The 12,180-nt window shown below is 40.8% G+C and overlaps 1 long non-coding RNA gene across 1 annotated transcript; it reads right to left on the bottom strand.

Annotated features, from left to right (window-relative positions):
• Nucleotides 1–2,730: 2,730 nt before the first annotated feature.
• Nucleotides 2,731–8,189, bottom strand: LOC114039235. The gene is made up of 2 exons (XR_003568645.1): nt 8,074–8,189; nt 2,731–4,031 (listed from the first exon to the last, which is right to left on the bottom strand). It is a non-coding gene; the product is annotated as an uncharacterized LOC114039235 (long non-coding RNA).
• Nucleotides 8,190–12,180: the final 3,991 nt, after the last annotated feature.

Genomic DNA, 12,180 nt, shown 5'->3' with positions numbered 1-12,180 from the left:
CTGAGAAGTACTGGCCTGTCCCTTAACTCCTGCTGTCCTGTTAGTTCCAGTGGGGCATGATTCTGAAGCTGATTCTGAAGCCTAAATTCAGGGATCCTAGTTTGCTTTGCAGATGGCATGCTATATTCTATGGTTCCCTTGCTCCTGATGAAAATCTTATAACACAGGTCATTGATATTTTGTTCTGGGATACAGAGGTGGTGACGAAATGTTTTATTTAAGGATGAGATGAACCACACAGCTAAGAACTGTGAGTTCTTCCAAATGACAGATGGGTGGGTCTCCAAAAGGTTCTGTGGTTTGGATAGTATTCCTCTCAAACCTTATCCAGCCTACCCAAATTTAGGAAGTTAGATTAGGAGGGAGTATGTTTCATTTTGGTTTGGGGACTGGCAGTAATCTTTGGTTTGATTTTTGATTTACTATGATAGTTTGATGGAGAATGCAGGGATTGATAAATCTCATATTCTAAGACCCAGAAAATAAGGTAAAGTGAATGGAATATATTCCTTCCCCCAATCTCCCCCCAATTTGCCCCATTTTTGAGCCTGACCCAGTTCCACAGAAGCCGAGGGATTAATTTCCACTGCAGTGGTTTTGGGAAATCTGTTTCAGTCCTCAATCTTTCCTTGTTCTGATGGTTCTGGGGAGATAAGATTTCTTCTAGGGTCTCCATTTCTTTCCCACCCCACACTCCAGCCAATATATTAGTGTCAATAGGTTAGCCAATAGAGATCTGGGCTATTCCTTGAATAGGAGAGGGAAAGGATGGAAGATTCTTGACCAAATTAATCTTAAGCAAACTGACTCTGACTGAGTTTATCTTGGGAAAATTGGTCACTGAGTGACTGAGACATTAGGCAGAGAGACCTGAGAGGCAGAGAGACCCAAGAGGCAAGAGAATACAGCGAGATGAAAATGTTTTCATCCTTATGTCGGGTCCATTAAAGAATAATCGGAACCCCTTGTGAGTAATTTACAGACCATCTGTGGGCATTTGTACTGGAGATGACATAGGAGTAGCCCTCGCCCCAAATCAATCAGGATTAATACTGTAGGCCTCTTCTGCTCAGAACTAGGCTGCACTCAACATTCTTTTCTTTAGGGTTAGAACTAGACCAGCTTCAATGGGCATGCAAATTCCATTCTACTACTTTGCAATCTGCTGGCTAGGGATGGCCAAGGAATTCTAGCTTTCATTCTTCTCTATTTTACCTGCCAGGTTCTTACTCTTTTGTTCTCTCTATCTTCCTCCACCTCCAATCTAATTTCCGCTTTCATAACAAATGCTCTTAAGACCACATTTTCCATCGAATATTAAGTCCAGAAGGAGTTGAAATTGGAATTTTTAGCCTCCTTTTTCCTCAAAGTTACGTGCATGAAAAGCATTCCATTTGACTTGGGTGGGATAGTGGAACAAAACCAAACCAAACTCATTTGAATGGCGAATCTGGGGTGAGAAAAATTTCTCAAGAAGTCAAAGAGGGAGGACTATGGCCTTAACTACAAGGAATGTGGTTGGGAGTTTAAACTAGTTAATCATCTATGGATTCTGCAAGGGATGCGACAACTTGGATCTGGCTGTCATGTCCCCCTTGTTTTTGTCACTGAGCCCATCACACATTGCATTTCCCCTTACCTGAAAATATTCTGACCCCTAGTCTGGTCCAAACTATATCCTTCCCCTCTTTTGAAATCAGCAACAACTTTCTCTATGGACACCATTTAACTGCACATGCTCCAGTCACTCCATCAAAATCCATCAAAAATCCATCAAAATCCATCAAAAGTGCTTTCATATGTGTATATCATATATGTTTGTGTGTACATTTCTGTGATTTTCATTTGTGTAGTTTTCCATATCCTGATGTCCTCATTGTAGTTTATAAACTGTGTAACTCATAGGCAAGTCATCATTTAACTTTTTTTTCTTATCTATAAAATTAGGAAAATAATACTTTTTCACCACTTCTAGGGTCATTGTAAGGAAAGCCATCATAACTATGAAGCACTTTGTGAACATTATATATATATATATGTATATATAAATACACACATATACACATATGTACATATATGTTTTTTGACACTGTTGTTACGAAGCCACTTGAAAGCAAAGATCGTTCTATCCAACAATCTTTGGAAAACTTATTTTGAAAATCTGTCTAAAAACTGAACGAATATTATTTTGTCTATTATAAATACTCAAATTAACTCTAAAGGACATATGAAGATGCTATCTGCATCCAGAGAAAGAACTGATATATAGAAGTATGTATAGAATAATTATATATATGTATATATTATATACCTATTTGTGTGTAATGGTAGCCATCTCTAGGGTGGGTGGGAGGAAGGGAAGAAAAAAGGAAATTTGCATGATAATTTTTTTTGTATATTTGAAAAGAATAGCAATTTGTGCATAGTATATTTGCACCTTCATGTACGTCATATTTTTATTGTATTATGTTATGGAAATACTTGTTTAATTTCATAAATTAAAACATTTTTTGAAAGGAGTCTATCAAGCTCAATCCTAAGTGTCACTGGGTTTGGGAAAATGCTTTATGATAGTTATCCGTCTGTCATACATTTCCAACCTGAAATTGTAACCACTGGCTGTATCTCCTTGATTACAAATAAAAAATGAATCAGCAAGAATTTATTAAGCACCTGCTATGTGCCAAGCACTGTGCTGGCTGCTATAGATTCAAAGACAAAGCAAAATAGTTCCTGCTCTCAGAGTTTATATTCTATTGGGGAAAAGGAACATGATATACAGGAGTGACAAAAAGAGACACAAAGTAATTGTTTTCAGGGAGGCACTAAAAGCTGGAGAGATCAGGATATTCGCAACAAAATTTGAAACAGTAAGAAGTCCAGTTTGGCTGAACTTTCAAGTGTGAGAAGGGGAGGGATATGTTAAAAGGCTGGAAAAGTAAATGGGGGAGGGCAGGTTGTGAAGAGCTTTGAATGTCAAAAAGAGAGGTTTATATTTGCTCTTAGAGGTAAGTAATAGGGAGCTATTGGAGTTTATGGAGTTCAAGGATGACATAGGCAGACCTGAACTTTAGAAAAATTGCTTCCGCAGCTGGTGGAGGATGGATGGAAGAGAGGAGGAAACTTGAGGCAGGGAGACCGATTAAGTGTCTTACCAGAATAGTTCTGGCAAAAGGTGGTGATTTTACTTAGGCAGACACATGGACAGTAACCCCGACTGAAGGCAGGTTGTCTGTGTTTTAGCCTGAGGACTGCTAGAGTGAGTGGCCATGTGTACATATTTGCCCTAAGTAATTTAGAGGAATGTATTGTATCAGTCACAAAATCCTATGTAGTTTTTAGAAGGGATTTTGTGTTAAGTAAGGACACAGGAAGAAAAATCCTTCTTTGTTATTAGAATGACTGTTCCTGAGAAATCCACTGAGGACCCTAGAGGCGGTCCCGATACTTTCTATGAAGGGTGCCTATTTGAGGCTGAGAAATGTACCCAAGTTCAGCTTGGCTTCAATCCAGTTTGCCTTGGGAGAAATGGTCATTGAGCGTGTGAGACATTGAGCAGAATGACCTTAGAGGCAAGAGAATATAGCTAGATGGAATTTTTGTCGTTTTTATGTTTCCCCCTTCCTCTGTTACTTTCATAGTTTTCCTGCAGGCTGCCATGAAAGAAAATAAATGTATTTCCTTATGTTCTTAAAAAAAACAAAACAAAACAAAACAAAAAAAAAATTGGGATTGTTGGCTCAGGACCAAGACCCCTGCCTCAATAGTGTCCCTGTGCTGTTATCCATTTGATCTCCACCCTTCTCATGTGCATGCCATCTTCACCAATCTCCTTGTGGCACAGTTGTAAATATTGGCCTCTGCTTCAGACGCCCTGACCAAGCTCAAGGCTGGATTATGTCCATCTCTGTCCACAACTTTCCTCTGGAGTAGCTTCTCTCACTCCTGCTGCTGAACTGCTGCTGGATTCCAAATCGCCTGGGAGAGATCCGCAGTTCAATGGCGGGATGACATCAGTGATGAAATAGTTCCTAAAGATACAGAGCCAAGTCTTCAAACATGATCTCGGAAGTAGGACGAGTACATTTTGTTTCTAAGCTTCAAATCAGAGAACTGTGTGGCCAGTGAAGCCTGTGCCAAGTTTTATTTGCGCAACTTTCAGAAGCTGGTTTCAAAATGGGGTTCAAGAATTTGCCAAAGGCTTTGGAACACACATACTAACACGGAGAGCCCTTATTACTAAAATCAGTGTTACCCATTATTTGTCAAGATGGGGCCCTGGATGAATGGCTCTTTGGAGTAATGCCTAACTATAAATGTCTCTTATTGTTGTTGTTGTTTGGGGGAGGGGGTACTGCCTATTAAAGAGAAATTCTTTTTCACCTCCAGACTCCTAGCTGCTAGGACAATAGAAAGAAAAAAGGAATTCATAGAGTCAGAACAGTTGTAAGATTTTTAGCTAGAAGGTACCTGGAGATTCTGTAGATTCATAGATTTAGAGCCGAAATTAGAGGTCATTCAGTCCAGCACCCTCCTTTTGCATATGAGAAAACTGAGAAGTGGCCTGCCTGAGGTCACAAAGGTTAAGTGGCAGAGCCAGGCTTGAAAGCAGATCCTCCGGCTATGACTCCAGCTCTCTTCCCCACTATACCAAGCTTCCGAATCCCTTTACTTTTATCATTGAAAAATCTTTTCTGAGAGTGGTTCACCAAATTCTCCAGAGTTACACAAGCAATATATTTAGAATTCAAATCCAAATACTTTGATTCCCAAAGTGTGTGTGAGTACACACATGTGAGCCTATGTATTGAGAAAAAAATAACAAAAAGAAAAGGAGAGCTATAATCCTTCACTTTTCTTTTTGGCCTCTTTAATTACCAAAGGAAAGCTTAACATTAAATGCCTACTATGTGCTTTCAATAATTGTATAACCCTTTGGTCTAGCCATAGACATCAACTCAACTATAAGGTGAAGATTCCTAGTTGTATAACTACGTACCCACTTAGGAGCTAACGCCTTAATTTCCCTGGTTCAAAGCATCATTTCGAATATATGCTAATTTTCAGCCTTCTGCCCTCAGAAATGATCATCTTGTGTTCCTTGGGAACCTCTACATCTTTATGAATCCCTAGCTAGCCTGGTGGTAGCTAACTGTTACCAACATATTTTTTGTTTCCTTTCTGTAAATGAAAAAGCTGTTAGCCCTAGTCAGCAAAGAGCTGGCAGCCTAGATCTGTGGTAGCATAGTGTCGATCAAAGAAGAGGGAGGGGAAGAGAAGGGAATAAAGATTTATTAAGTACCTACTATGCGTCAGGAACTGTGCCAAGAGCTTTACAAATATCTGATTTCATCCTTATAGCAACCATGGGAGGTAGGTGCTATTATAATCCCCATTTTCTAGTTGAGGGAACTGAGGCAGATACAGGTTAAGTGACTTGCCCAAGGTCACACAAACTAGTTAGTGTCTGAGGTCAGGTTTGGATTCAGGAGCTCTGGGTTTGTAGACTGAAGACCTCGGTTCTAGTCTTGTTTTGATGAGTCATTCAATCTCTTTAAGCATCAGTTTCCTCAGCTGTAAAACAGGAATAATAATACCTGATTTATCACACAGGCTGAGACAGTGTATGTAACAAAGTTATCATTGCTCTTTTGCTTTTGAAATCACGTTCTATATATTTAGCATTTACATGTCTGAAGACACACTCCCCAGAATAACATAAACTTCTGGAGGGCAGAGGTCACCTCAGTTCTATTTCTATATTCCCAGTTCCAGCATTGTGCCTTGCACACAATAGGCATTTAATAAATGTTTGTCAATGTAGGGTAGAGGGTTTGAATTGGAGGATTTCTGAAGCTGGGCAGGTGCAGTTTGACTCCAGGGCAAGGGATGTGTGTGCTCTGTTGTGGTTGTTCACTCATCTCAGTTGTGCCCAACTCCTTGTGATCCCATTTGGGGTTTCCTTGACAAAGACACTGGAGGGATTTGCCATTTGCTTCTCCAGCTCATTTTATAGATGAGGAAACTGAGGCAAACAGGGTGAAGTGACTAGTCACACAGCTAGTAAATGTCTGAGGCTGGATTTGAACTCAGGTCTTCCTGTCTCCAGGTCCGTCACTCTATCCAACGTGCCACTTGATGTTCCCTGACCACATACTAATGGGCAATCTTTTAACCAGGAGCCAGCACACATTGTCCCTCCCTATGGAGCCAAAGGTCACATGCCCAGCTCCAGGGGAAGTGTTCCATTTCATACCCGTCCCTTCTAATTGAATGGAAAGACCTTTGAAAATGTTAATACATTATAAATTTATATAACATATAAATTACTATTCTTATCTGTTTTCCTGATATCAGCAAATATTTGATATGACTGCTATAAAACAGCAGATCAAAGTTGAAGTTTGGGGTCATGCGGATGAAGGCAATACGTTGAAAGGGAAGCTGTCTCATGAAGAAATCTTTACTTAGAATCTGGGGAGGAACATATGCAGGTCCTGGGAATGTACCCTATGAATGGCATTCGGAAGATGCCAAATAAGCACGCCAGTGGCAGAAAGTTTGTGCAAGACCATCACCCAAGGAACACTTCTGGGTTCTTCCTGGAACCTGATGAAAGACTAAAGAACCTTATCGGGTTGATTACACCCGCTTCCAACTAATACTCTGAAAGCCCATTCCTGTGTGTGTAAAGGGTCACATTGTAAGACTTGGAAAGCATGCTTGTTTCTCCTGTTTAGACATCTGCTTGAGACATAAGGAGGCACAATTCCTTAGGGAGATAAGAGGGCCTGAAACTCAGGTCAGCACAGAGGACAACAGCTGAATAGGACCACAAAAAGGCAGCCAGTCTGGGAGAGAAGAGTGCCTAAATACAGATGGCTCAGACAGCAGCCCTGGACAGCTCTTTGGGGATGATGCCAGGCACTGGGGTTAGCCCCGATGGGATTTTTTTAAGAAATCCATCCAGGAACATTTTAAGAAGGCTTATTGCAACTATCTTTCAAAACATCATTGAAGGTGATACTGTTATCTGAATCCTAGGTTTGATTGACCTCCAAAAGGTCACATGGGAAAGCATGCTTGACCCAGATATTAAGAATAGGAAGGCTCTTTTCTCTTGAGACAGGTGGGTTATAACATTCCCTGGCAGACTGACCTTGTGTACATCATGTCCCAAGCAACCTAATGCATTTTTCCTCTGCGTTCTTGTGAATCAGAAGCATAACAGGTCCATTCTGTTTCCAGCTCTCCTCCTGCCATATCCTGCTTCCATGTATCCCCACTGGATGTCCCTAATGCCTGGGAAACACTCTTTCCCCATCCCTTCCTGAGGAAATCTTTCTATCCCTTCAAGGGTTAGCTCAAATACCATTTCCTTCATGAGGCCTTCCATGATTCCCCACAGGTGAAAGTGCCGTCTTGCTCCTCAAATCTACCTAGAGGGCTTAAGTCTGGATTCTCTTCTTTTCTCCTATTGGACCATACCTTGCATTGTATTTATTTGTGTCCACGTTGTATCCTCTATTTCTCACACATGCTCAACACCTGGCACAATACCTTAGCTATCCCTTCTCCCTTCCCTCTGTCTATAACATTGGCACAGGAAACTCCACTGTGAAGAAACTCTCTCTCTGAATTCCTATTGGCAAATGTTCTGTAATTTGTAGTTTTAGAGAGATTTTTGTAGGTTTTTTTTTTTTTTTGTAAATAATTTGAAGTTTTAGAGGGCACTCAGAAGTTAAATGACTTACCCAGAGTCACATAGCCAGGACATGGCTCTCCATTCTGAGTCAATCAGTCAACTAACATAGATTAGCATGTGTCAAGTGCTGGGGTTACAGAGAAAGGCAATAGCCAATCACTGCTCTCAAGGGGATCAGTCAAGGGAGAGACAACTGTGACCAAAGAAGGCACGTCCAGAAAATGGGTTCTGAGGCCAGTTCTCCACTGAGTACATTACCCTGCCTTTCTTCATGGACAAGTTGTTTGGCAAAATGGATTTCTTTTTCTCTTCCAAAACATCTCCATTTTCAATGAGTTCTCTTTTCTTTCCTAGGCTCATTAACTTACCTTATCAAATCTCTTCTGTCTCTTCTGTCTTTCCCCTTTCCTCCTCTCTGTGGCTGACGGCTACAGACACCGGTGAAACCAGGGCTGACAGCTTCTTCTGGTTCTCAGGCCCAAGTGTTTTGGCAACTGTCATTTCCTGACTTCCCTTGTTTTATCTAGATAAATTAGTTCTCAGATGACCTCTGCACCACTATTTCAACATTGTGGTTTCCACTTGGCAAATAGTAGATGGCGGCACAGAGATGTTATGTGACTCACTATAGGTTGCACAGCAGACCATGGGAAGGCAGCGATGGAAACCAGAAGCTTTAGATAAGATTGTGTAGTGAGATAATACCTACCCAATATAGGGCTTTAGCACTTTATAAGTAAAATCCCCACATTTCCACTCCTATGGCAATAGAAAACATGGGTCAAGGGGATCTCTGAGCCATCTTCTAGCAATCTACTTCCTGTAAAACACAGTATCTCCTCCTCCTTCCCCCAACCAAATGTATTTTTGAACACTTTTCCCCATATCTAGGTCAAAACAAAGAATAAAACTTCACTAATTCAGACTGGTTGGGAGAAAACCAGTCTGGATAATAGAATTTATAAAACACAATTTTGTTCCTGTCAGGTACATACATTGCTTTATTAAATGCTGACACAGTATTAGTAGGCAATGGTCTCTGGGGGCCCAGTGTAATAAGTAAGAGGAGAATAAGATCCATCTGTGATTAGACACTAGCTGTATGCAAAAAAATATGCTGCTAACACGCTTCAAAGCAGATACCAGTCAGTCAGACCCAGACCTCGCAGCACCAGGGCGATGCTGAGGCTGATAGCGGTACATGAGCTCGTTAATCCGAGGGAGGCCTTCCCCAGTGCTCTGGGGCACATTTCCCATGGTTTATTAAAGCTGGTTGGTGCCTAGTGCCTAATCTCTTTTAGATTTGCCCTAATTGCTTTCAGGCCATGTACCTCTGGACCTATTATTAGTTTGCACATCTATGATAATTGCCCTTCTTTTAAAGAGGAAAACGAGGACTGGATGTTGCTTAGTGCTTGCAGCTGGTCTGGTTAAGGCTCAGTGGGATCTGGCTGAGCAGAGGAGGCCTTGCTGCGGTCAGCCTGCTGCTGGGGAGCTTCAACCGGCCTGGATACCCAGCTAGGAGGCTAAATCACGGAAGGCTAAATCAGACACACCTGTGTGTTCTGCAATGCAGCCGGCACGAGATGGCGCAGATTGGTTTCTCAGCCACAGAGAACACCCTTTGACATTGGACCAATTTACTCACTCTAGGTTGGGAAGGGACGCTTACCCCAAAGGCTAGCCGAACTCAACTTGGTCAATGAAAATTGGCTTTATGTCCTAGTTCTCAATCCCTACATCTCTTGTCTTAGTGATAATCCCTCAGTTTCTCTTACTTTTATCCTTAAGGTGAGAGGCTATAGCAGGTTAAGTGCTGGACCCGGAGCAAGTCATTGAACCATTTAGTGCTGCAGCCAATTAACTCTCTTCAGAGGTCATCTAGTACAAGTAAGTTGCAGTTGGATTGCTGATTGATATCGTTGGAGGGTCTTTCCTCACTAGGACTTCCCTACCTCAATGAAGTCATATGTTTAGTAGGATTATGTCGTGCTAGAAAGGACCTGAGTGGGCTGTTAAGTTGACTCCTCTCATTTTATAGATGGGGAAACTGAGGCTGAGAGTTGTGATTTGTGCAGGGTTATGCAACTAGTAGGTGTCTGAGATAGGATTTGACTCCATGTGTTTCCAAGTCTAGTGCCCCATCCATCATGCCATGCTTTCTCTACAACCAACAATAGATCAACAATCAATTAATAATAAACAATTTGCATAAATATATACTATATTTACATAATAATATTTTACATTTTCATATCTTACATAATAATATTTGTATACATAAATATTTTATGTAAAAATGAAAAAAAATTAGTACCAACTAACCAACCTATAAGGGCACCTATCTCATCCCTAACCCTCTCTTCCTTTCTACAGGAGGGGTTGAATCTCAGTTTTCGAGTATCCCCTTCCAATTTATTTCCTTTAGTTTAGTTTTGTATCTTAAGAGATGCTTGCCAAAAGTCTCTTTTTTATTTTCTCCTAGGCAGCTTGAACCTTTCATAAGTCGTTACCTCACAGAAACTTCTTCAGGGTAAGAAGCCTCTCAAATACCTGTTAGTCATTGTGAGGAGAGGAAGTAGGATTGGGCTAGATGCCCTCCGAGGTCCCTTCCAGCACTGAGTTTCTGCGACAAGTGTTCTTGTCTATTGTCGAAATGTCTATATGCATTTCTATGCATGAAAGTCTTAGTGACTGTCACTTATAATAATATACATTTATATGGGGCTTTAAGGTTTGCAAAACATTTTTCATACATTAACTCATTTTATCTTCACAACAATCCTGGGAGGTATCTGCTTTTATTTTTCTCATTTTATTGATCAGGAAACTGAGGCTAGGAGAGGTTAAATGCCCAAGGTCACACTGCAAAAAGCATTTCAAGCTGGGTTAGAACCCTGGTCTTCCCGATTCAAATCTGCTGCTATGTCTACTACGGCAAGCACCTCTCCTCTGTGATGCCATTGAGTATTCTTAGCAGTTATAGGGGGTGATTTTTATATTTCAGTATTGTTCTCATTTGCTAATAGCTAATGGGTGAAGAGAAGACATTTTCCTGTTTTTGGCACAACCAAGATTACCACTTCTTTCCAGCAGAGAAGAACTTTGAGGCATTCATTGTTAGTCTTGCTTTGAACTTGGATTCTTCAGTGTTTCAAGGGCAGAGATCCTGAGAGAAAGCAACTGCAGACAACATAACAGGGTCATGAGGCTGCTAAATGTCAGGAAAAATCTTCTAGTACTGATGTCTGCTAGACTGGATTTGCCTTCAAAAGAGAGAAGTGTGAAGTCCCTGGAAATAATGGAGAATATGATAAAGTAAACCATTTCCTAGTCACTGTTGGGAGAAGGGTGAAATAACTTAGCTGGCCTCTGTTTCTTTCATCTCCCCCACATAGACACCTTTGTCCATAGATATCCTGAATGAACTACATAAAAATGAGTTCTATTGCTTGAGACAATTTTCTTTCCCACTGATTTCTTTTCTTTCCCACTAATCTTTTACAAATCAAGTTGCCAAGAGAAAAAGAAAGTTCTTTGAGCTTTTCCCAAGATAAGCATCAAGAGATCTAACACCAAGATAACTAAGTATCTCTTTGCCTACTTAGATGTGAGGCCTTGTAAGTTAGAGATCCTAGTAGGAGATGTAGGGCCTTACAGAGAACCCACATCTTCCATGTTGAATATATTCATAAATGAGAAACCTAATTTCTTTATTTTTTTTGCATTTATTCATTTATTCAACTATGTGCCCCACACTGTTATAGGAGGCCCTGTGGGCCTTACAAAAAGTAGGATTATAAGGCTCAGTTGCGTCCTTAACGATGGACTTCACTGAGTAGTAAAAAGAACGATTTTAGGCGGGCATTCCTGATTCTACCACTGTCCACATGGGGCCTTTCCCACACTATCCACTCCCCTACCAGTCCCACCCTGTGCCTGTGCCTCAGCTTCCTAATTTGCAAAACAAAGATGGTAGGACCTCCTTTTTTTTTTTTTGAACTGGCAGACAAAAAAAATATTTTTAAATGTTTTTTTGTTTTCAACATTTACTTCCACAAGATTTTGAGTTCCAAATTTTCACCACATCTCGCCCCTCCCCCCACCCCAAGATGGCATACATTCTGAATACCCCTTCCCCTAGTCTGCCTTCCCTTCTATCTCTCTCTCCCTTCTCTTATCCCCTTCCCCTTCAATTTTCCTGTAGGGCAGGATGGATTTCTGTACCCCATTTCCTGTATTTCTTATTTCCCAATTGCATATGAAAACATTTTTTTTTAAACATGTGTTTTTAAAACTTTGGATTCCAAATTTTCTCCCTTCCTCCCTCCCCACCCATCCTCATTGATAAGGCAAGCAACTAAATATAGGTTATATATGTGCAGTTATGCAAAACACTTCCATAGTAGACATGCTGTGAAAAACTAACTCTGTTTCCCTTAATCCTATCCCGCCCACCCATTTATTCTATTCTT

This window comes from Vombatus ursinus, unplaced genomic scaffold, assembly GCF_900497805.2.
Source record: "Vombatus ursinus unplaced genomic scaffold, bare-nosed wombat genome assembly UNPS02011700.1, whole genome shotgun sequence".
Lineage (NCBI taxonomy): Eukaryota > Metazoa > Chordata > Mammalia > Diprotodontia > Vombatidae > Vombatus > Vombatus ursinus.
This window is presented reverse-complemented; position numbering and strand designations above follow the sequence as displayed.